Source organism: Oxyura jamaicensis, chromosome 2 (assembly GCF_011077185.1).
Source record: "Oxyura jamaicensis isolate SHBP4307 breed ruddy duck chromosome 2, BPBGC_Ojam_1.0, whole genome shotgun sequence".
NCBI classification, from domain to species: domain Eukaryota; kingdom Metazoa; phylum Chordata; class Aves; order Anseriformes; family Anatidae; genus Oxyura; species Oxyura jamaicensis.
The window spans coordinates 41003174-41027956 of NC_048894.1; the positions used below are offsets into that span (position 1 = coordinate 41003174).

At 41.4% G+C, this 24783-nt stretch overlaps 1 long non-coding RNA gene across 1 annotated transcript; it reads left to right on the forward strand.

Annotated features, from left to right (window-relative positions):
• The first annotated feature begins 6180 nt into the window (after window positions 1-6180).
• Window positions 6181-24765, forward strand: LOC118162198. Its single transcript, XR_004748333.1, has 3 exons — window positions 6181-6792; window positions 18089-18150; window positions 23400-24765. It is a non-coding gene; the product is annotated as an uncharacterized LOC118162198 (long non-coding RNA).
• The last annotated feature ends 18 nt before the right edge of the window (window positions 24766-24783 follow it).

A 24783-nucleotide genomic window follows, 5' to 3' on the forward strand; every position in this document is an offset into this window, starting at 1 on the left:
GTGCAGGCTTAAAATAGCTGTTCCTAAGGTGCTTCTGAAATGAAATTTCTGAAAAGAAAATGAAAAGCTAAATACACTCTGTGAGACTCCAGAGAACAAGGCTTAAGTAAGCTGCATGAACGTGGAGATTTCCCTCTGTCCATTTATCATGTCAAAATTCTCAAAAGTATTTATTTTTAGAGGCCAGCCCCATGAAATTTATAGCGTGCTTCTTCCCTTAAGTCTTTGTCTGAGTCAGAGAGCTGAATAGTACTATTTTTATCATGCAAGTTGTTAATCGAATGGTTAATATGCCAGCATGATTTTTCATGCCCTCTGAACTCTAGCAACACAAAAAAGTGAGCTACTAATCATTTGGATAAAGTGGATTCATAAAACGTGGGTTATACACTGTATATCTTAATCCAGAAATTGTGGCTGCTACTAATCTTAATTATTTCTCCTCTAGTTTTAAATCATGGGTGGCTCTTTTTAAATTTATTTTCCTTTACAGCTTACATGGTGAAGATGCTGATATAAAATGAGATCGAACATGAATAAATGTGGTACTTTCCGCTATACATCCTGAGATATTTAGTTTCTGACACCATGTTGATATTGAATAGTGAAATGAAAAAGTGCCGCAGTTAGCTGGTGGGGACTTGCAAAGAGAACCTGTGCTAAAATTCTAAAAGCTTTCTAATGGTTTCTAGCTCCTTCTAAAGTATACCTATCAAGTGATTAAAAAAGGCAAAGTATAATGCAATCCATACATGTGAATTTTCCACGTACCTCATTTGCATTTCTAAAAGTCTACAAAGCTGAAAATCATTATCTTCTGTAGTTGCAGTAACCCACATTGTTGAGGGCTGCCAACAGAAGAGCTGGTGTTAAAGGACTAATCATGTCTTGGTATCATAACACACCCACAGTATGCCAAGTCAAGAGGGGAGGAATTCAGAATCCATGGGAGTTGATGGTGATTTCCCCACTAACTCTAATGGGATGAGAAATGTCTTCAGGAGAGAAAATAGGGCTGCTGCTACACTGAGAGCTTTTGTTTATTATTCCTGGAGGTTTTCTATTCTAACCCTACCATACCTCAGAGGAGGTTTTCTGAGTATTTTTTTAACACTTGTTTGGCCAAACTCATATGTTCTGAAAATTATGGTTCATAAACACTGGTAAGTTCAGCTCAAGATGTTAGAGACAAACAATTAAAAAATCTGCTTCTGGTGACATGAAAATTGCTTTAAATTTCATGGGCTGTATTGCGCGTTTAAGATCTGGATCAGTTTAGCAGTACAGAGAATTAAAATGTCTAAGAACACAGGGGATTATGTCAAAGAGGAAATAGAAAAGACTTGTACTGAACCCCTGCTCCTCAAGGGGCTTTTCTCTGAAGTGTACGCTCATGTTGGACATGGAAAGCAGCATTTTACCTGGACAGAGAAACAGCCTACACTGATAGTAAGGAGAACAGAAACTACACTCCAAATGGCTGGAGAAAGCAGCAAGAAGAAAGAGAAGACACCAGCAGAGCTGGCAGCAAAATGGGTGACCTGGCATTGTTTGTCTGACAAATGGGTGTTCTGAGGAGACCCGCCAGAGGTGCAGACACTACAGGAGGGACTGCATAACCTCAAATTAATGTGGGAAGAAAGACTAATATTCATACAGGTATAAAACAAGCTATTCAAGATATGTTTCCTCAGTTCTGCTTCTGTGATACAGTGGAGATAAAGATCTTCTGGAAGGCCAACATGGGCTGCTGGTTGGTTTTTGAAAGGAGATGTTACCATTGCCTGCTGGTGGTCAGTCCATGATAGCAAATAAAAGGTCAAGTGATCGGTAAAGAATTAATATAGAAAATGGGATGTGAAGATGAAGAATGTCCAGATGAAGGATGACCGTGCTTACTGGGGTGGGACATAAATCTATTCAGGACCAGGTTAATGTGCTGCTCAGCTATCTCTGTGGGGATGTTTTCCTCTGGGGCAGAGGGAGGGCAAATGGCTGGGGTGCCAAGGGGCACAGCCATCGCTGTCCACCCCACCAAAAATGTGTGCCAGGATTCTTATGAGTCCCTTTTAAAAGTACTGCTCAAAACTTTTTATTTGTTTCTTCTTTACCTGCTTTTTATGTGCAATCACCTGCAGCTATTTGTGTAAATAAAGTCCAGTAATTTCATGTGGGTCTTAAACCTCCTTTTTGAAGTCATGGTGCTGCTTTTTGGTTTGTGTAATTAAGGTCTAAAACTGGCATGGTGCTGAATCTTTCTGAGAGTGACACTTTTTTTAAGATGAATTTTAACTATGATAATTATATCTACATTTGTTATAAGAAATCATAGATTACTGTAAATTAAATATTTTTTATAAATTAATTACGTGGGCTTATCATAAATATTAACATAAAAAGCTTACAAATGGATCGTTGATTTTTATTAAGAAATGCATAAGGAAGATCTTTGAGATGCATTCTAGATATATGTATTTACAGCACACTAGTGTAGTTATAAAATGCATAAAACATTTTGTAGTTAGATGGTACTTGCACTCATGAGCAAGGAAAGCTAGACAACTGCTATGTTATAAAAGCTACCCTGTGAGGGATTGTAAAAAGCTTTTATTTAACTATTAGAAATGGATAATTTCTGTTTAAAGTTGAATTTATTGGATAAGTGTTCTGTCCTACTTACAGACTATTCTAAAACACTATCAGGGATGACAGAGAAAGGCCTGTCGAATTGACAGTGTGACTTAGCTGCTCTGTTACCTCTAGGCAGTCATTTATAGTTCTTAACAAGCATTCAAGCCTTTTGGAGAGTAGTTGACTTACAATATTACTGACAAAAGCAAAAATGCATCAGAAAACATCCGATCTAAAATGAATTGTTTGTAACTCAGGTAATTGTCTTATTCATTGCCCCATCATGAAGCTGTACCATTTCTTCATCTCTGCTTCTGATAAAGTCCCCTTCTGAGCCCATGGCTAAATGTATATAAATGAAACATGAGAGGAGCTCTCATAGTTTGACATTGTTTAGTTTTGAGGAAATATATATTAAGCTGCTTTGGTTCAAGTAAAACCATATATTGTATTTACTGTTGTTAAAATACTGCACAATGGACGGTAGTGGAAATATTTTTATTCCCACTCGGGTTTTTCAGAAAATGCTTATGTTTTAGATTCTCTGTCTCTCAGCTTGCCCTTATAAATAGATTTCAGAGCACATTTGATATGAGTTTCTCTCTCTTCTGTAAATAACCAAGAGAAGTGTCAGAATCAGTTCAAGTTTTGGTGAAGGCTTATAAATTATTACTCAGTTTCTGATAGCAGGCTGCTTTTATCTAATTACTCATTTTCTTTTAAAAATATTTGAGTCTGTAAAAGCAATCATGGTAAGAGGTGCAGACACTTTATGGTGTTAGGGATATAAATCACATCCTCCACATAGAAACAAACTTTCTTAGGTTGTGGTCTCTGAATCAACAGCAATCCCCTGGGGCCTTTCTCAGCTGACTCTGCACTGACATCTTTCTGTCAGAAGGAAAGGATCCATCTAGAAAGGTAATGCCACACCAGCCCTACATGAGAAGACCACAGTGCTAAGAGGACGGCAGTGCTGTGACAGCTGGTGACTCAATGACAAGGGATGGGGGAGGCTGCCAACAAGCGCGGCTGGAGCTGGGCACAAAACTTCCTGTGGGGAAGTGTTTCAGTCGAGCAGCAGATCTCAGCAAACAAGCCCTTCAGAGAAATAATTTGATTTGGACAAAATTCTGAGGCAAACTAAGCTGGGTGGTGGCAAAACCCACCTAACCTTGTGCCAGCCTGACTGGGTCTGGCTTTGCTTTCGGCCTCCCCAGGCTTCCCAGACGCAGGACTCTGGAAGAGGCCGCGTGGCAGCAGCCCAGAGAGGGGGCTGGTTTCGGAGGCCAGGGCACCCAGCCAGCTGGCCTGCCTTGGGCTGGGGCTACCTCGGAATTTGGAAACGCTTCCTTGCGGCGCGACTTCGTTCTGATTTGGAGTGAAACCAAAGAGCCAAATATTTTGTGGAACAGTTTCCTTCTGCGCAGCAGAAACCTTTCCTGTCTCTTAAGCTGTCGTTGTGCAGAGGCAAGCATTCGCTTGCAGTCACTGCTGATACGAGACTCCTGCGATGCGAATGAAGCTCAACATCCGTGAGACTGTGAGCTGAAGACTGACATTTTGGGGTAAGCACTGGTGCCTTATTTTGGGTTGTGTGCCTAAACAGCCATGAAAACCTCCTAGGACCAAGGGCATGAAGGAAGCAGAGCAAAGATGCAGGTTTTGGCTCCATATCACTGCTCTATGAGATGGGGCAAACACAAGCATGTGGAACGTGCAGGAGCAGGGCCATGCCAGTGACTGATGGCTGGATGCTGGATCTCACCACTGGCTGAGAGCAGTAGTTGAGCAGGAGAGCTAGGATCTGTTCCAGCCTTGCAGGATTTCACTGAGATAGGACCATTCAGGAAATCAAAGGGAAAAATATTGCAATCAGTTTTCAATCAGTTTCAAATGCAAGCTTGCTGGAGAAGATGCTTCATGTAGTTTCATGCAGTTTGAGGTGGGGGTGGACTGTTTGCTCATTGTTGCAAACTCCATAAAGCTGTCTTTCAGGAACATCATGCATGCTGTGATGAAGAAAGCACTGCGCGTGGATGGTCTGGCCACGAGTGGGGATGCATGGTGGGTGGATGAATACAAAGACAGAAATCCATTATGTCAGTACCACTCAGCAACAAGTGCTTTTAGTAACTGGAAAGAATACCTACAAAATGCGTAACCCCCCTATGGTTTATATTTCCCTAATTCAGATAGTGCCTCAGAAAAGAAATGAAGTTCTAGCTGCACAGGATAAGTTGTTTGCCTTGTGTTAGTGAGGGCTGAACAGAGCTAATCTATAAACTACTATAGATGTTGCCTTGCAAAGGTAGAACCATTTGAAAAAAAATGTGTTTTTATCTGAGGTCTTTTTTATACAAGCAGGTTATATTACTCTGTGGTTTGTTTCTTCCAGCATCAGGCATGTTACACTAGGCTTGAGGGTTACAATACTCTTCCCTGGAAGATTTCCTTTGCTTGCATGTCTCTGAGCATCATATCTTTTTAAAGTCATCTTACATTTAGTGAAAAAAAAAAAAAAAAGATCCCCAGACAATGCAACTGGAATTCCTTTCCTCAACCATTATAGAGCAAAGGATTCCAGGTAAGATGCTGTGTCTCCTGCCTGCCTCTGCTGGCTGGAGGGTTACAAGAGTATATCTAACTGATGTTCTGTCTTGGAGGCTGATGTGCTTACACTGCACATGTCAACTGCAAACATGCAGTCCTAATCGAAATTAACCACAATGAATTAGCAATTTAGCTTTCCTAACACTCACATCCTCATTCTGTGTTGAGGCTTTTTTCCATTAGTTGGCTACTGATAAATGAAACTAGTGTTGTGTCTGCATACTGACATCTCTAGCTATTGCTGTATCAGGATCGGTTCCGATTCTTTTTTTTTTGTTGTAGCTTTTATTGTAACACACAGCTGATAATTTGGGTATGCACTCAGCAATATTCATTTCAGGTTAGCCAGAGGTTACTAAATTATTGTGAAACTAAATCTGGAGCCCCAAGCTCCAGACTGTGATGGGATTTTTATGATGGACTGTTGCATCTGAATGCTTGACTTTTGGTGGCATGAGTTTGACATGATTCCATTAGGTTTGATTTTGTGCCTTAAAATCACTGCCACTAGGTTTAGCTTTTTTAGGTAACAGGGACTGATGGTTTGAGCTCAGATTATTTTGGTCACCCTGCAGCAGATGTGGACACATCACAGCAAAAGCTCCGATCCCACAGTACTGATTTGCCCAGGACATGTCTGCCTTTTTGATGTACAAAGGATTTGTGTGACAGGACCCATGTCACACCTGGTCTTAGAAGCATTACACTGACACCTGCACAGCTCAGTGGATCAATGTGATTGCCACAGTGACCATTAGATCTCTGTTGCCTACAACTAGCCTTGTTTCTGAAGGGAGGATTTAATGTTGACATTGTATGGAAATCCAGGCTACCCAACTCAGGGCCTTGCATGCTTTCTCCCCCTGGAAGAAAGTGGTTTGGGGGCAGTGATTCTGTAGTTTGGGCTAATGAATTCAGGAGCATGAGCTGCTTGGATGGAGAGACAGCAAACGCAAAATCCCTCCAAATTTGTGTTGTTATGCACTGGAGGAGAGCCATGGGGACAACCACCAGAACGGGTGAAGCAACAGCTTGGTTTCAGAGCTAAAATGAGAGGCCGTAAAGGACAGGTGGCTGCAGCCAGTCTGTCCCTGTCTGAGGGGTGGATGTTGCTGAAGCTGCTCTCATTGTGCAGAGGAAGAAGAGCCATAAGCCTGTGCCAGAGGAACGGGTGGGAAAAATCAGTCAAGAAAGAAATTACAAGCAAAAAGGCAACAAAATGAGTGGGCTCCTGGCCAGGCTCTCTAAGGCAGATGGCACTGTTGGTTACAACAGCTGCAACTGAAAATCGAGGAGACAACAGGGGTAGCTGACAAATATTTAAAGATTGCTGCCAGCTGTTGAGCCCAAACGATATCTCCTTCTCTACAAAGGAGAGGAAGCTTTGCACTGGGACTCCTTTACCTTCTTTTCATCTTTTCATGGTAGAGATGCTATTTAAACACTGCTAGAAGGATCAAGCTCCTGAATGCCAGCAGTGTGTTACCCTGCAGCAAGATCCTTAAGCCCTGGTGGATTTGCAGCCTCTCATTTTATTTTCTAAAGCAGGTGAGATGTTGCATGCTCATTCGTCTGGCTCTGCAGCCTGATGGGCTCCTTGCTGCTGTTTTGGCAGAGTGTTTGCTGTTTGTCTGGTAGGGTGGGGAGGGAGAACTGGTACTTCATGATGTGCAGGGCTTTTCCACATTGAGGACTTGCTTGCTCCATTTGCCTCCCAAATGCAGTTAATGCTGCAGAGCTGTCCTTTGAAACTGGCACTTTCCTCAGCTTGATCTGTGCTTCTCCTGCATGCTGTCTGAAACTGCAAACTGGGCCGGAGCAGTCTGGCCTTCCTCTGCCCCTTGCAGGTGCTCAGCTTTCTAAGGAAGCTGAACTCCTCTGGGAACAAAGGCACAGCTCTGTGCCCACTCTTACCAGGCACTTTTCTCTGCTGATAAATTTGGCTTCAGCCTCCGGTAATCCTCTTCCCCTAGGAACACTTTATTTTTATTCACAATTGGAAATACTAGCGTAACTGCCAGCGTTTGAGGTACCCGCTCTAAATGTGCGAGGCCTCTCACCCAAAGGAGTGCTTGTGAATGTATTGTTTTCTACCCATAAGCTGTTGGTAGGAGAGGGATTTTATTAAATTTCTGCCAGGTCCCCACACAATTCTTAAATGGCAGAAAAATAGATCAATATTGGGAATTTATTTTCCCTTCCTAATCCTGTTGTGTTGTTGTTTCATCTGAAACTTAGAAAATACTTCACCTGAGTTAGAGAGGCAAACAGTTGAGTTTCGATGAATCTGCAGGTGACTGTTAAGAAGGAATGGGAAGCATAGGAAACACGTTAAGCAGTTGTGATGGTAACCTTTTTTTTTTTTTTTTTTAAAAAAAAAACTGCTTATAGCTAAAGGCGATGACTAAATATGTCATTGAATTCACCCATGTGAATCCTAATAAGTACGTCAGAGCACAAAGGGATTTCAGAGGACAGTGCTGGTCACTGGCAAGAGTGAAGCGGGTACTGCAGTGTGCCAAGGTGAGAAACATTAGGGCAAGATTATCTTTCCTGTCATGTACTTGCCAAGCTGTAGCTCTTGCTTAGGCTGGTGCTCTAGGTTTGATGTTGCTTTCTCCCTTACGCACAGAGAAATGAAAATTCATAGGGACAGGCTATGTGATGCTGCCCGCTAGGACAGCCAACTTCAGCCTGTGTTGTCTTCCCTCTGTACCTGATCACAGCAAGTGAAAGAGAGCGTGGGGTACCAAGCACGGGTGGGCTGCACCTAGCTGGTGGTCACCTGCTGCTGCCATTACTGCCCGCCCGCTGCAGTTGGCAGTGACATTGGCAACTGATGGCTGGCACCAAGTGTGTCCTTTGTGCTGCTGCAAGCTCAGGGTACAGGCTCTTCAGCATGGGGGTGCTCTGGTTACCAGCATCGACACAGCAAGCACAAAAGCTCTGGCTTTGTGCATCAGTTCAACGGGAGACTCCTTAAGTGGGACCATACCTGGCTTTGCTGCTATTGTCTGATTAAGACTGCCATGGCTTTTGTGCCTAATTATACTGCAGAGAAGCACGAATACAGCAGGGGACTAAACTGATTTTTTTCTCAGACAGGTATTTAACTATCTGTGGCAGGTATCAGCTCCTACCTTAGGTGGTTTTCTCATGCCTGCAGTCCCTGTATGGATTCAACTCTGAGTGCTCTGCTTGCTTGCTAAAATTATCATTACTATGTTCTTTCAGCTTCCCCTGGAAAATAACTGGTTGGAAAACTTCAGCTGGCACATTTTATGTCGGGTTTTATAAAAGCAAAATTATTCAAAAATTATGGATTTTGTGACATGTAGAAAGGCAACAGACATTTTTATTGAAGAGGTTGACATACGTGGCACACAACATTTCAGGGGTTTGGTGTTAAATTATATTTCATTTTGAATTGACAATATTCAGAAAAAAATGTCATAACAAATATTTCAGGGAGCCTAAGTGGGTCTGTCTTTGAGTTTTTCATGGCTATTATATCTCCCATTTTAAGTTTTTTATTGCAACTTTTTCCGGGCATTTTCTTGGCAAGTAGCATAGCCAGTTTTCAGTCAGCTTTATTGTATTATTATGGTGTTAACTTGTGAGGCATTTTCAAACGTTTTCATAAACTGGTGGGACAAAGTCATGACCACAAGGACAAATTTTGTATGTGACTACTGAAGACCCTCAATGGCCAGTCTGAAAATCTGGCACAACTATAGACTAACCATTAAATAATGTCTACCATCACAGTTAATGAACATCCACCGAAGGTGACAAAATCCTTGGGTCGTTTCAACTCCCAGGATGTTAACATACTGCTGGGCTCTCGTGGGGATGCTGGGGCTTGCCAGTTCTCAGAGCCCCTTGTGTTGTGAGTTCACAGCGATAGGGGAAAATCAGATCTAGCACCTATTTTGTCATAGCTTCTTATCAGAAACTTTCATTTGGATGACTTTGACAGTTCATGATAGTCTGGTCCAGAACACTGGACTATGTTTTTTTTTTTTTTTTTTTTTTTTCTTTCTTTCTTAGTGGAGACTGTTTATACTGCTCTTTCCATATTTTCTTTATTTGGGATTGCATTTTGGAACTGGGTAGTCTGTGCAATGTGAGATTTGAAATCTAATCCTGTGCCTAGAAAAAAACCTTTGGTAGAACGTTAGTGCTTTTGAAGACTAAGACCGTCCTCTCTAAAGTAGTCCTCAAATATAAGGGTTCATCTCTTCTGTCTCCATGTAGCAAAATACAGATTGGCCTTTCCTGACTCCTGCATTCCCGTGTCATGCCACACTGACTTGTCATAGTCCTGACTATTGCCACACTGACTTGTCATAGTCCTGGCTATTCAATGCCATGCTTTCTGGGCTACCGTGTTTTCTGCCTTCTCCTTCCTTGTTTGCAGCTGCTTAAAAAAGACCGCCACTACTGTACCTGGAAAAGCACGTGGCTCCTGGATAGACAGCTGTGTGCTGTCTTCATTGTTTTCTCTCAGATCTACTCGCAGATGATACTTAGGAGGCTAATAGGAGAGGAGATCACAAAATGAGGACAAAATTATTCTGTTGTGACAGGTGTATACTCCTGAAGGTTTCCTTAAAGGTTTCAGAAACACCTGAAGAAGCTATATCAGCTTAAGCACTGATCCCAGAAATTATCACTGATCAGAAGATAGGTTATCCATGTTGCAAACTGAATTTTACTTGACATGATGCATGATTTTACATTGTTTTGTGATATCTAAACAGATGTCTGGTTCTCAACCTTTCTCCAAAACTGTGTACTCTGTTTAGAAAACATGTTTCCCTCTCCATCCTCACTAGAGGTTTGTTTAATATTAAAGAAAAAAATCTTCATGGAGCACTGTTTGATGCTGGCCGTGTGTCAAATATATATATATATATATATATTTTGATGTGGGGAATCTGCTTACTAGAATGAAGCAGATAGTTCAGAGAAGCATAGCACAATGATGAGTGAGGGTTGGTGAGACTGATTTTAGAGGAAAATGTAAAACAGAGAGGTTTTTTGGTTAAGTGATGACTGCTAGAGCGTGAAAGGAGAGCATGCAGCCAACCTACAAACTCTGAGGGAGTTCAAGGATGTAGAGATACCTCTTTACATGGTAAAATAAGAAATCTTTTAAGCGGTATGAAATTTAAGCAATGGGAAGTGGTAGGAAATCTGGAAGTAGAAAATCTCAGGTGAATCCTGAGGGTCTGAAGAGAATCCTTGCCCTAGAAAAAAATCTTTGGCAGCAAACACTCAGTTTGCTGTTTTTCCCACGATGTTTTGAAGAAAAAGATCCTCAGTCAGTCATTTACTTCATTTTACCTACATGAGGGTAGGCAAAATACTTTGCCAAGTGTCCTGGCTGCCTGGGGCACCTCAGACTGCTCCAGGCTTGACAAGGCGCTGCCAGGAAAGGCAAGCTCTTATTCCCACCTTTTCTATGAGATTCAGCGTGGGTTGTGTCTTTAACTACATTTCAAAATGCTGTGTATCACCTGCACTCCAGTGGTAATCCTGGCAAGTGTGGCATTTCAGGCTCACTAGTGGCTAAGCTAACTGAATTACCATGTAATCATTAGTGGTTTTCCTTCCACTGTGACAGAATAGGTAGAGAGCAGGAATAAATCCCTTACTTAACCCTGTTCGTTTAGCTTTTTCCTCTTTAAAAGTAAGTTCTTTGAGTACCCAAAAGTATTTAACTTTCTTTCCCTGAATAAAGGGAATTAAAATTGAAGCATCAGGATGCCTTTTCACAGAATCACAGAATCACAGAATTTCTAGGTTGGAAGAGACCTCAAGATCATCGAGTCCAACCTCCAACCTAACACTAACAGTCCCCACTAAACCATATCCCTAAGCTCTACATCTAAACGTCTTTTGAAGACTTCCAGGGATGGTGACTCCACCACCTCCCTGGGCAGCCTGTTCCAATGCCTCACAACCCTTTCAGTAAAGAAGCTCTTCCTAACATCTGACCTAAAACTCCCCTGGCGCAACTTTAGCCCATTCCCCCTCGTCCTGTCACCAGGCACGTGGGAGAACAGGCCAACCCCCACCTCTCTACAGCCTCCTTTAAGGTATCTGTAGAGAGTGATAAGGTCGCCCCTGAGCCTCCTCTTCTCCAGGCTGAATAAGCCCAGCTCCTTCAGCCGCTCCTCGTAGGACTTGTTCTCCAGGCCCCTCACCAGCTTCGTCGCCCTTCTTTGGACCCGCTCAAGCACCTCGATGTCCTCCTTGTAGCGAGGGGCCCAAAACTGAACACAGTACTCGAGGTACGGCCTCACCAGAGCCGAGTACAGGGGGACTTACTTTTGACTTACTCTGACATTGTTTGTCCTTTCCTTGGCACCATCATCGGTGTTTCACTAGCTTGGATTTACCTAGGGATGATCATGTCAATTATATGTATATTTATTGCTTATTTTGGCTCTTCATCTTATCTTTTTTTTTCTGGTCTCTGCACAAACTTGTGGCAGCATTGCCTGGAAAGCATGCTGACAGGGACAATTTTCTTTAAAATAAAAGGCAAAATAATGCTGGGCATTGGAATTACTCCAGGGAGGAGCCTAGCCTGCTGTCCTGGTATTGTTAAACACCAGATGCTGCTGTTAGTCCTCTGTAACTGCTGATCCTCACCTCTGAGAGAAGAGGCTGCTCTACATGCAGAAACCTCCCTGAACCTTAGGGCACAAGTGTCATAGCAGCATGTTGGGCTGCTGGGGAAACATGGGGGTACAACATGGGGGTATTCATAATCGTGCTGGGGACGTGACCTGCCTGGCATCGTACAGCTCCAGCTGTGAGGTTTCCATAGCATTCATGATGTTCTCCCACAGCTTTTTTAAAAACTTCACATTGTTTCGTGGTGTGAAAATTCAGACACCCAAACATGACAGCTGGACAAGACATCTCACAGCTTTGCTGTGCCGTGTCCCTTCCATGGTTATAGGCTGACTATCACCCTGAAATTCTAGTTAGGATACAAGGATATCACTTAAAAAGAAAAAGAAAAAAAGCCTTTCTCCTTTAGAATGAAAGCTGTAATTATGGTCTTACATGGAATTTACTTAGAATCACAGAATACTCTGACTTCGCAGGGATACACAAAGATCATCGAGTCCACCCCTTGGCTCCACACAGAACAACCAAAAATCAGACCATGTGTCTGATAGCTCTGTCCAAAGGCTTCTTGAGCTCTTGCAGGCTCGGTGCCATAAACACTGCCCTGGGGAGCCTGTTCCAGTGCCTGACCACTGCCTGGGTGAAGAACCTTTTCCTAACATCCGATCTACTTCAGTACAGCAATGAAAAGATAATTGTTCTTGTTTTGCTGAGTCGTTTACCTTTAGCATTCATATTATGAATAATTAATCATAAAACTTAAAATGCAATGTACATAGAAAAAGACTGCAAATATAACATATGTACTCATCAATTTTAAATGTCTCATTTAATGTACTCCATCATATGTGCTTGGTTCAACACCAAGAAGAAATTATAAAGATTATATTATAAAGAAATATAATTCAATCTGTTTAATCGAAATTCTACATAGGCAAGTTTAAGAGGAAGAATATCAGCTACAGTAGGATTTAAACTGTGCTTACAGATTTCATAATTTCAACGGATTTCATTTTTATAACTAAAGTTTTAGATTTTATTTCTAAAGAATTTAGTTTTCAATTTTTATTCCAAATTAAATTTCAGTTGTGAAAATATCCCTAACAATTTACCATTATAATAAAAATTATAATTTTTAAAGAAATCAGTTTTTGATAAGACTAGTGATAGCTATAAGATATATACCAAATGTGAAATATGAATGCAAGATTTGAAAAACATTTATTTTAGATTATTATTTTTTTTAAAAAAATGCTTCTTAATTTAAAATTGACTGACTGGGATTCTTACCAAAATATCATTTATTAAAATATTTAAGTTGATATGATTTGTTTTCCTTTTCAAAAATTAAGCTTGTTTTGGTAAAGGATTGCTTTTTTGACATATGTCCTAGTTTTCTTTTTATTTTATTTTATTTATTTATATATTTTTTAAAAAATATCAGATTATATAATGCTATATTTTAAATGTTACTTTTGCAATTTCTTCAACTTGAACTGACTTTTAACATATTTTTACATGTTTTTAAATGTAGTGCATACGGAAAAGACAAGCCAAAACAGTTCAACACTATACAATGAAAGTAAAATAATTAAAAATTATCACTATTAAAAGTTTTGATCAGCTGGACCCATTTTTTTGTTCAATTTTTCTGTTTTCCGATTCTGAGCTAGAAAGAATGATGATTCTCAGAACAGCCTTTCTTGATCAGTTGGAGCTGTGCTTCTGATCTTCTAAAGTCCCATCTAACTGAATACCTCTGAATAAAGCAGTAATATTTCTAAATAGCTCAGTATAACCAGGTGTAATTATTCCTAATAATCATGTTTTTTTAGCTGTTTGAAGATACATTTTTTTTCATGTGCTTCAAAGCATACAAGTGATAGAAGTTTCCACTTGCAGGGAAATGCGTTAGCAGGTAAAAACAATTTTCATTCTCCACAGACATGCAAATGCCAGTGTGTGTAGAGAACAATTTTGCCTTTTTTAGAACTCTGTTGTCAATACAGCTCTTCACCAACACAGTCGACTGGAGCATCAAGCCTTGTGGTGTAGTTTCACAGCTTCAGTTAAGAGTCTGGCAAATCCTACAAGCTTGACTGACAATGTTTGAATTCTTCACAGATGTATGTATATATCTACAACAATAAGGTGTATTTATATTTCTAGCACTTTGCATACTCCTGCCTTTGCTAGAGAAGTGAATTCTCTCCATTGATTTAATGAATATCGTTTGGCTCTGCTTGCATTTCGCTGTGCTGAAGTCACACATCTTTCACTGCAGAACTTGATTGGGTTGTGGCCACTGGTTTTGGTGGCAAAGGGACTGATGCTAATCAAATAGTAATTACTTCATCTTTTTATCTGTAATAAAATTATAGAGTAATTAATTTCCTTTTTTTCCTTTACTTTTAAAACTATTATTTAATTTTCAATAATTTCAACCAGTGTTTCAAGCCGTTCATTAACCTGTAATCTCCAGCCTCAGGAATCACAGTTGCTGTCACATTCTTATTCATACCAATCACCTTATTGTGGAATGAATAGGCAATGATGAAATGTTAATTCCTTCTCTTTACACATTTCTTTTATATTTATTTTGTACTCTGGCCAGCAGAAAGTCTCCCAGGGCCTGGGGAGTTTTTTACCCTAGGTCAGCTCTTGAAAATGGGATCCTTGGGAGTAAGGTAAGTATTAAGCTCCTTTCTTCTTCTTCTTCTTTTCTTTCCCATGGCATGCAGTATCTGTAAAAATAACATTGCTTTGTTTGATCACTGTGAGAAGATGTTTTGACTCCAGTTCCCAAATGTACCTGTGGTACAGACAGAATGAAAGCACAAACCAGCCTGTACATTTTTATTATGTATGGTGTCAAGAAATAAGCTAGAGTTATTAATGGTATTTGTTCTGGTCATATAATTAAATCCTATTTTAATCTAAGGGGGGTGAAGGAGAATTAATAGTATTTGTTCTGAAATATGGTACTGTTCTCTACATAGCTGATAACAGCCTGGAAGTTTTCTCCTGAAAAATAGTTTGCCTACTACATATTATCAATATGAATTCAATTTGCAGAGTAGCTCTAGTCCCAGAATGGTACAATCTCAAAAATAATAACTTTCTTCTTTCCCCTTGCCAATCTCCACTCCAGCTCGTGCATCACAATGCGCGGTGAAAAGCTGCCTCCTCCCTGCACCAGTACAGAGCACTTTACCTATAAACTGTGAAGGAACAAGCTGTACTATCTAATCTCTTCTTTGACCGGGGTATCGCTCTGACTGTGAGAGATTATGATTTACTGTCTCTCAGGTAAATGTGAAAGAGGTTTGTGTGGCACCTCCATGCTTAACAAACCCCCGGTCCACCTCGCAGACTGGGACCTTCCCCTTTGTTGTCCTCCTAGATGAGGGTGGTTACCTGAGAGGGTCAGACAGCAAGTCAGCCAGGGACCTTAGCTCCTACAACATGAGCTCCTGTGTCTTTAATGGGAAAATGACATGGTTTCTGCCTCCTTGCTTTGATCACTGGTGCAAGTGTGGGGAGAGACAAGCAACCAGCATCCTGGAACCCTGGAAACCTTGCTTACGTCTGAGGCATGGCACAGTACTTTGAATTTCGGGAGCAGGTTAGAAAAGGGGCCTCTCCTGGCACGTGGTTGTTCATCCAGAGAAATCTGAATGCCACACAACTGGGTCAGCTGGCGTCATCTCCCTCTGCCCATGGACTGTTCACCCATTCTTCTTTTTCTCCTGCAATTCCTGTCAAAGTCCTGTTCTGCTGAATTTATGCCAGGGAAAACCTCCCCAAAGATAGCGCTCTTTTTTTTTTTTTTTTTTTTTTTTTTTTTTTTTTTTATAAAAAATCTCCTAAAATAGCTCCTTCATTGTTTCTTGCCCATAGGTATGCAGCTGAAAGATGGCTAACTCAGAGCAGGAAAGCTCTCTGGGAGGTTGGTTAGGAGAAGAACACTTTTCTTCTGCAAGGTACTATTGCTGTCAGACACACATGATGACTAAGCATCTATTTCCCTGTCTTGGTGGTCTGATCAGGCTTGCCCTGAACACATTGATTTATGACATCATTCAGTCATGTTACTGATGCCATGTTCAGTGATAGAGGTTAAGCTAATTATGCCTAAATCATTAACATAGTTGACCAAATCCAGCCCTAGTTGTACTCCTGGTTTATACCAAGACTGAATTGAGACCAGTATCAATAACAACGCACCTTCACAGATGTCTTTTAATGAAATACTGTACTGGATTTATTCCTTGTTTTATCTCCTCAACAGTATAAGAAAAGTAATTATGTTTTGAAGCTAAATCACTTGGCTGGCATGCACCTTGTCAGGTTCAGTGCTAATTATGCAGCTTAAGTCCAAAATAGAAAAGGGTTGTAAATCATAAACTGAATCCTGATAGAGACACTCCTAGTAAAGCTTCCACCTTCACTCCTTGTTGCTCCTGTTCCAGAAATCCCAACAGGCTGGTTGTCCATCACTGCTGACTAAACTATTGCTGGTCAAGGACTGGAGTATTTGGCACAGGAAAACAGATGGGTGTCTAGTGTAGTCCCCTGTTGTTTAGTCCCCTGCATGGAGCAGTCTGTGGTGAATAACTTCCACATGCCCCCTGTGCATGTGCAGCGCTGGTGGTGAAGCATTTCCCAGTCCCAGCACTTGTTGGGCACTGTGCGTTGCTTGCACTTTTCTTTTTAAAAGCTCTTTCAGAACTACACTGCTGAGAGAGTTTGAAATCTTCCCCTAATTTGCAGACTGATGTAGGCTTGTTTTATATCCTTTTGTTCTTGGGCCAATGCAGCCTTGCAGTTTCGTTAGATTTATAATTGCTGATGTTTATTCATGTCTTATTCATAAAGCTCTTGTATCCCTGCCCAGTCTTCCTTTTGCTGGCATGTATGCCAAGTTCTTCTTGTATCTTCTAATGGTCCTACAAGTTTTTCACTGCACTTCTTCCAGTTCAAGATTATCTTTGCTATAAAGTCTTCTATTGCTCGGAGAGGGGTGAAGAGAAAGGTGATGCTTCTGCCTACAGCTATTCATGCGTGTAGCTTTATGCGAGTGAGTAGTGTCCAGTACCACAGTCATCGTCCTTGTCTGCCTTGCAAAGTTACGAATGGCTGGAGAACTGGCTTTAGCAAGGTGAGCTCTATATCTGCTGGTTATTTCTTGATGTTAGCTATACTGGTGCTGAGATTCAGAACAACCATGCTGTGTACTGGCTCAGGATGTCTGCAGTTGTGCTGAGCACTCGTTCTTGCTCTGCTCTTTCAGAACATACGGTCATGCTTAGTTACCAGGTGTTGCTGGGACTCTCCCTCAAACGTGCCCTAAAGCCTATATGAATGCTTAAAGGGAAAATCATGTGCTAGGTGAGTCTGGATTTGGAACCAAGCTTTAATCCAGGCTCAACTGACTGCATGCTCAGGCCCAGGAATACTGCTTGCACAGTGCTGCTGAAGCACTGGGCTATGTTAGTGAGCGAAGGCAGCAATGCTTTCAAAAGTCTTTGAGGGCTTGTGTGATGGAAAGCCAGTCTGAAGATTCAAAGCCATTAGTAACTTGTGAGGCACCGGCATGTCCTGCTGTTTTACTCCCTGTTACACTGAAGACAGTTGAAATTAGTCTCTGCGGAGAACCATGCATAGCACACTGGTGGCTCAAAGTCCCTCAATAACATTTGAGGAGTGTTACTAACTCTGCAGTGGGATGACTTTCATCTCCTGTGCATTGAAATGTACAGAAGGAGTGCAATCCTGAGAGTCTGGAGGCTGAGGAAAGTGGGCTGAGCAGTCTGAGTGCCAGACTCAGAGTCCCATTGGGCACCTGTCCTCCTAGCTCCCTGCTGTGATTTTGTTCCCTATTTATCTGCCCCTTGCCTGCCCTGGGGTAGCTGTTCCCCGCTCACCCACACTCCCAAGTGAGGGTGATGCTGAGGTAGGGGAATGTCTGTCCTTCCACTGCTGGTGCTGAGATTTAAATGTTGGCTGGAAATGACAAGGAAATTTTTAGAAGGGTGCATGTGGAAAGCTTCATTGAGCACTGAGGTCACAGGTAGGAATCGTGGGACTATCAAACTCCTGAGTCACAGCCATCTCTTAGTTCATCTCTAAAGGCTTTTCAAGTGTAAAGGTTGAAAAACAACCTGGGTAGGACATAGTGATGTTTTTTTTATAGATGCATCATATCCCCTAGGACTGCAGTAATAATAATGGAAGGAAACAGGCAAAAATACAATGGTGAGTATTAAGAAGAATTTGTTGGATTTTTTTTTTTCTTTTTTTTTTTTTCTTTAGAAGTCCTGTAAAATCTAATTCACAGAGCATAAGCGTTAATTCAAAACTTTTACTCACTCTACACTCTTGCTACCCGATCTACCTGTCTTTGTTGATATATGTACTGCAGATACAGATTTATTTCTACAGATAAGTATTTTTGTATTTTGGTAATAAATTCTTTTCGAAAGACTGACTCCCCAGGACTGAGGTCCTATGGTCTGATTGATTTAAATGCTTGTATGAGACTCTGCTTTTGCTGTCTGGCAAAACGGATGACATAAATTTGACTCTGGAGCCAAATAAATTGAGGAACTGTACTAAATTGTTCAAAAGAGGGAAGATGTATCACGAGACAGCTAATAATGCATACTCAGGGTGTAAGATAAAAATAAATGAAATCCTTATGAACACAGGGAGGTTGTAACCAACAGTAGAGTCTGAGCCACTTCTGAAAATTACCCGCTACACAAACTGCCTCATATATACCTCTGTTCCTTTGGCATAAGTATTAGATCTACCTAACTATGTGTGATCACGTGTCCTTGTGCCACAGGAATAACAGAGAAATACAACAAATGGAAAGTAGGAGTGGGTGCCAATGCCTACAATGCTCAAACTTCTGTCAGCAGGCACTGGACATGGACAAAAAGTAGGTTTAACATGTGAAATTAAACACCCCAAATCTGACATGTCAGATTTGCAGGAAGTTTTAGAAAATTTAGTGTATATAAAATATTGAACTAAATAAAAGAGCTGCTGACATTATCATCTTACTGAGGCACAAACGGTTCTACCAGAATATAAAAGCAAATTGCTCAGTAACATGTATGCTTGAGCAAGCACTTTTGGTAACAGTTCTGTAAGAACAGCAATGAGGATTGGGGAAGAAGGCATATCTGAGGGATTTCATCTTTCATATTTGTTTTACGATTATATATACATATATTTCCATTCTAAGCTAGTTATGTAGGATTTTCTTGTGAGAACACTTCTTCCTAGATCTTGTTTCTTACTGGACAGTGTTCTTGGCTGTCGTCTAACATTCAAGTTTAAATGTGATTGCAATAGAAATATTACAGCTCTGCTCTGCAGGCCAGGAGAGGCTTGCTGGAGGTCTAAGCTTTAACACTACAGCCATATTAAAAACTGTTTTAGCAAAACTTTGTTCTAGATAAATAGTAAACTACGCATCACAGATTCTGTGCCTGCGAGTGATACCAAACAAACTGTTTCTAAAAGTACATTGTTGATATTAATTAGGAAAATGGCAATGAAGAAGAGTAAAAACATTTCTTTCTTTCTTATGGCAAAATTCCCTGAACCTCAATGAGACAAGGACTGGCTCAAATGTTGTAACAGTAGCTATACCAACATAACTAATTCATAAAAGAATAAATATCCCAATGGATTGTTTGATTCAGTTTCATGTTACTCCAGGCATATTTCAGAGAAAATACTTTACTTTTTCTGCTTTAAACTGAAGTAGTGCATTGCTGGAGAAAAGCCAAACCGGAATGGGTCTATGCAGCTCATTGTTATGGAAGCAATACCACCAACAGCACAGGCAGACTCTTTTCAACACATCTTCTTTAAAAAAATTGAGAGAGTAATGCAAATAGGTTTTTTTCTGTTCCTTGATTCCTAATCATTTTCCTCAGTATTCTTGGGGTACTTTCTAACTGACATGTGGTGCATCAAAAGTGCAACCATTTCTGGCTGAGAACTGAGAAATGCTATGTGCAGCAGGGAGCTGAAAATTCCTGAATTCCTGTTGCTTTCTATAGCAAGAGCTGCAGGGCACTCGGGCCCTTTGTTCGCACCCACTGCCATCCAAGTGCAGATACTTGTAGCACATCTGATGAGAGCAGCCCCAACCAAGGGCATTGGGCTGTGCTCGTAACCTTTTCATTCTGAGAGGTGGCTCTTTAGCAGGTAGGATGTGCAGATGCTTAGATACCTGTCCGGGGCTGTTATTTAGACACATTTCACCAACATTAAACGTGATCTAACAACTCATCTTCTTTGTGTTAAGTGGCTTAATCAGATATGAGATGAAAGATGGGTACAAGCTGGAAACAGAAAGGGACTGTGGGCCTGCCCAAATGCAATGCGTGCTTCTCTCAAAACGTTGATTGAAAAGAAAGTTAAGATAGTATAGCTAGCAAGCTTGATTTTAAAAAGACAGAAATCCAATGGAATACATTTACAGTAGGTGTCTTTCAGTCTGTGTTTTACTTGGTTTTCTCAGCATTAATACAGCACTAGAAATACTTTACAGCTTCTCTCTCTGGTGGGTGCTTATTACCTGAGTGTGATCATGTCTTGTGCCTGCTATAAGGAGACAAATGACCATAATCTTTAATGTTTGGGCTAAAAGTCACTAAGGAAAACATAAAAGTAGATTTTTAATGTCATTAGTGTGAGACACAAAGAGTAGGATCTCTGTTGTTTTGGAAAGGGTGTTTCCATTGCAGATGGGGAGCTATTTCCTTTAGTTTGTGGATGTGCCAGGATATGCTTGTGTCTTATGACAACCACAAATGTGTCTTGCTTCTCCACAGGGGCAGCTCCCCTCCCGGGTAGCTGCTTGCAGCACTTTGCTCTGCAGGTGCAGGAGAAGCCTAGAAGGGACCTGACAGGAATTGTAGCTTCCTTGGAAAGGAGTGAGGAAGCTCTCTGGTTGTCCCTCAGTCCTGTTACAGAGCAGAATTGCAGCAATGGCACAGTATAGTCCTTCTGTTGATTTGTTGTCTCCTACCAAATGTGACTATCTGAGACTCATCAAGAATGGAGACGTACATGCTGGTTGGCGTGCCTGGTTAATGATGACAAACTAGCAAAGGTGAGGAAGGATGGAGGTCTTAGAGAAGCTATGCTGAAAGAAGATCAGGAGTGTGAAGGCATGGAACAGGATAAATACAGCGAGAAGGCAGTTTGCTGCGGAGTTCAAGACTTTATTCTTCTTCTGCTTTGTTGTTCTGGCCTTTCTCTGTGCTTCGGGGCATCTTGCCTTCTGCCATCAGCTAAGAATTGTTCTGCAGTGTTGAGCCAGAGAACCACAAAAGCTTAGTTACCAGTTGTGGTTTGAGGATGGTGTTTGGACTTCCACATTTAGTGCTGAGACACATAGGCTGGAAAAGGAAAGGAAATGAGCTGCTGAGCCTGTTAAGAGACCCACAGGGGAGAAAGTGCTCAATGAGATAGTTTGAGAGTTGTTAGTTGTTTTGGCAACCCCTATTAGACATGGCCCATAATTACTTCTGTAGCTATAGAGGAGTGCAATTTGCTTTTAATTACTGTATTAGCAAATGTATCAGTAGGGAAACTAAAAGAAAAAAAAGTTTCTGAATTTCTTTCAGGACTGTTCTTTGTGACTCTAGGAAGGCAAAAATATTTGGACAGAAAGAAATTATGCTCTAATGAGCCCCAAACAGACACTGATTCAGAGACTGAGAGGAAAATAGCTATTCTAGATAGTAGAAAGCTGGCCTCTAGCACACTCCTACAAAGTGGAAATAATAGCCTCTTTCCATTGTAATTTTAAAATTGTACCTCAGTGCTGCTTCTCTGATGTTTTGTGATAGATGCCAAGACTGGAGACTGCCCTGCTCCAAGTGTGAGTCAGATAATAAAGCAATTTCTGAGCTGTAGCAGCATTGCACCTTTTCTTTTGTTTCCTCTGAGAGATACTGTAAGGCTGCATTATCAACATTCACCCTTACAGGCCAATATTTTATTTTTAAATCATCCTTTAAAATAACCTGTGAGTCCTGAAGGGGATGTCTTATCTCCCATCACGGGCATGTCTCCTCAAGAATCTGAAAAGGAAAATGCTGCACACATTTTCTTACCTTGAATCTCAAACAAAGAAAAGAAATTCAGTAGATTTCCTGACCTCTTAATCTTCTCACTGAGAAACTTCTGAACGCTAATGATCATTAAATCGCTCTTGCTCTGTTGGTGTGTAGCACTTCAGTCAGCAGTCCTTCCAGAATCAATAACGGCAGGCAATCTACTGTGGCTTTCTCCAGTGTTTACATTTAAAGATAATACCCACGATGCTTGAAAAATGAAACGTTTCGTTTCGGAGGTGTCGGAGCTGGAAAAGCTCTTAAAAATGCTTTTACAGCCTGTGAAGTGATCGAAGCGTCGGGCTGCACTCTAGCCTCCCGCTGCCCAGCCAGGCGCTGAGCCACAGAGGGAGTGCGGCTCTGGGTGGGCAGGCTGCGGGTGTCCCCGCGGCATCCCCCGTGGGCGAAGCATGGAGGGTTGTGCAAGTGCAGCTGCTGGTAGGAAGCAGAGAAGGAAGAAATGAGGCAGCTGAAATGAAGGCAGGCAGCAAATGGTGGTAACATCTAAGGACTTTGTTTTGAAGTGAAAACCCTCATGCAGCCCATTGCACTGCAGTAGACAAGATGGCTTGGTTGTTCATGCGCCTCTAGCTATAACCTCGGAGAAAAGGAGAGCGCTAAGCCAGTTAAAAGAAGGCTTTTCCAAGCTTTTACTGAATTACCGTGGGGCTGACTGTATGGTGGCACACACCTGCTTAATTCTGATGTTTCCTAATTTTTTAATATTTGTTTTTAAAGCTACAAAGTGTCCCCTCAACATCATTTTTGATGATATATTTATATACCATGTTAGCTACCAGCAGCAAATTTGCCAGACTAGCAGTTTCAGCTGAAGTCTCTACTGCATCCCACAGGGAATATATATATATTTATATATTTTAACCTGTCTGACAAGTTTCAGCCAAAATGGTTTGGCTGATTCTTAATTCAGAGGAAGATGTGCCATTCTGTAATGTTAAAACAAAAATGGTAATGAGAAACTCTAGTGCTTCACAGAGTTTGAAATTGGAAACTAATGAGTTCAACATGGTTAGAGGGAATGGGGAGGCAGTGCCAGGGGTGTGATGCCGTACCTGGGGTAGGAGACCTGGAAGGTTTGACTCTCAAGCATTATGTGTGAGAGAATAGCTCGGGGGTTCAGTTTTCCTTAACTCCTTGAGCAATATCTGAAGCTGACAGAAAAGCTTTTGGGCAGAAGAACTAGTTCTTTACTGCTTCTTGAAAACATTCAGAGACTTTCCTTTAATTTCTTTTCCATCATTTTGATATTTCATTTACTCTTGCTTCTTCTCTCAGAGACCTTGATTTAATTATTTTGATAGACAGACACTGCTGAATGCTTTCTCCCTCACCTTGCAGAGATAAGTATGTTTCAGTCTCGGTGCTCCTGCACAGAGAGAGCTGGGAAAGCAGTACAGGGGATGAATCTATTGGAAAAAACAACAACGAGCTGAAAAAGCAAGCAGAAGAGCGACAGCAGAAAACCTCTGATCAGAGTTTGTGTTTCACTTCTGCTCTATATCCAAGCTGACAGATATATCTTTTCCTTGTTGTCTGTTCCTTCCAAATATCCCTGTGGGACAGCTGACATTGCAGCGGGGCAAACCAACTTCCTACAGACTGTTAACATACAGTGGACCTAAAGAAGGGAAAGATTTCGCCTTCTGGCCCAAAATGGACAACAACTCTCCCCTGCTAGTGCCTCTGCAGATAAGGTGGCAAGCTGTCTTTGTGTGTAAAGAGGTGGCTCAGACTGGTTATGTGCATTTATATCTTGTCTCTAAGACAACCCCTTCCATCCTGCTAGGCAGGGACAGTGACAATGACAACAGTCCATGGCAATGACAGTGTCGGTGGCAACAGCTCTGTGGAGGTGAACCTCCATCCAGTGTCATCTCAGGCTTCTTGGCTGGGTTCTGCAGTCACAAAATTGAGTGTGAGAGGATGCAGGTAATGGCTTTCCATCATTGTGTCTTCCTGGGGCTGCTCTGTGTCCCTGGGCACTGTGAGCCAGGCAGTCTGCTGCTCTCCTCTGCTCCTGAGTGCTTGGAGCTGGCTCACAGGGATGAACAATCCAAACAACTTCAGGTGCCTTTGGATGAAACCAGCTGTGACTGCCTCTTTCTATTATTTGACAGCCTGAAATTTTGCCAGAAGCTATAAGGAAATTATTTGTCTAAAGCCAGTGGCTTGAAGTTTGGCTTTCAAATCCATATTTAGCTACCTCTTTTAAACACCCTGATATCAAAAAAAAAAAAGGATGCTCACACTGAAGCTCAATACTTACAAAAATTATATTTCTCCCAGCCACATCTACACAGCACTTACCACAGCGGGGCCTGGGTTCAGGACCAGAAAAATGCTCTTGGTGTAGATATAGGTTGTAATGAAATACTAAATGACTGCAGAGAAGGGATGGAGCTAAAGCCCCTGCCTCACTTATTGCTGGAGGAACAGAAATCATATTCACACCTCAGGAGCAGAAAACATCAAACATCTTTTGGAGCTTCACCTTGCAGCTGGGTAGACTGGTGGAAAACTAAACGTTCTGACTCAGAGGACTCAGGATGATATCCACAAAAATATCCATTATCACAAACATTGACTGTCCATGTATAAGTATCTGGCAGAGAAATGAAGTAGAATTTCCCCAAGGCAGTGCTGTGAGAAAGGAGCACTGGGGGAGAGTGTCAGGTCCTGGGAACTTGAGGGTCCTTTCGGCTGCTTGGACATATCCATTACT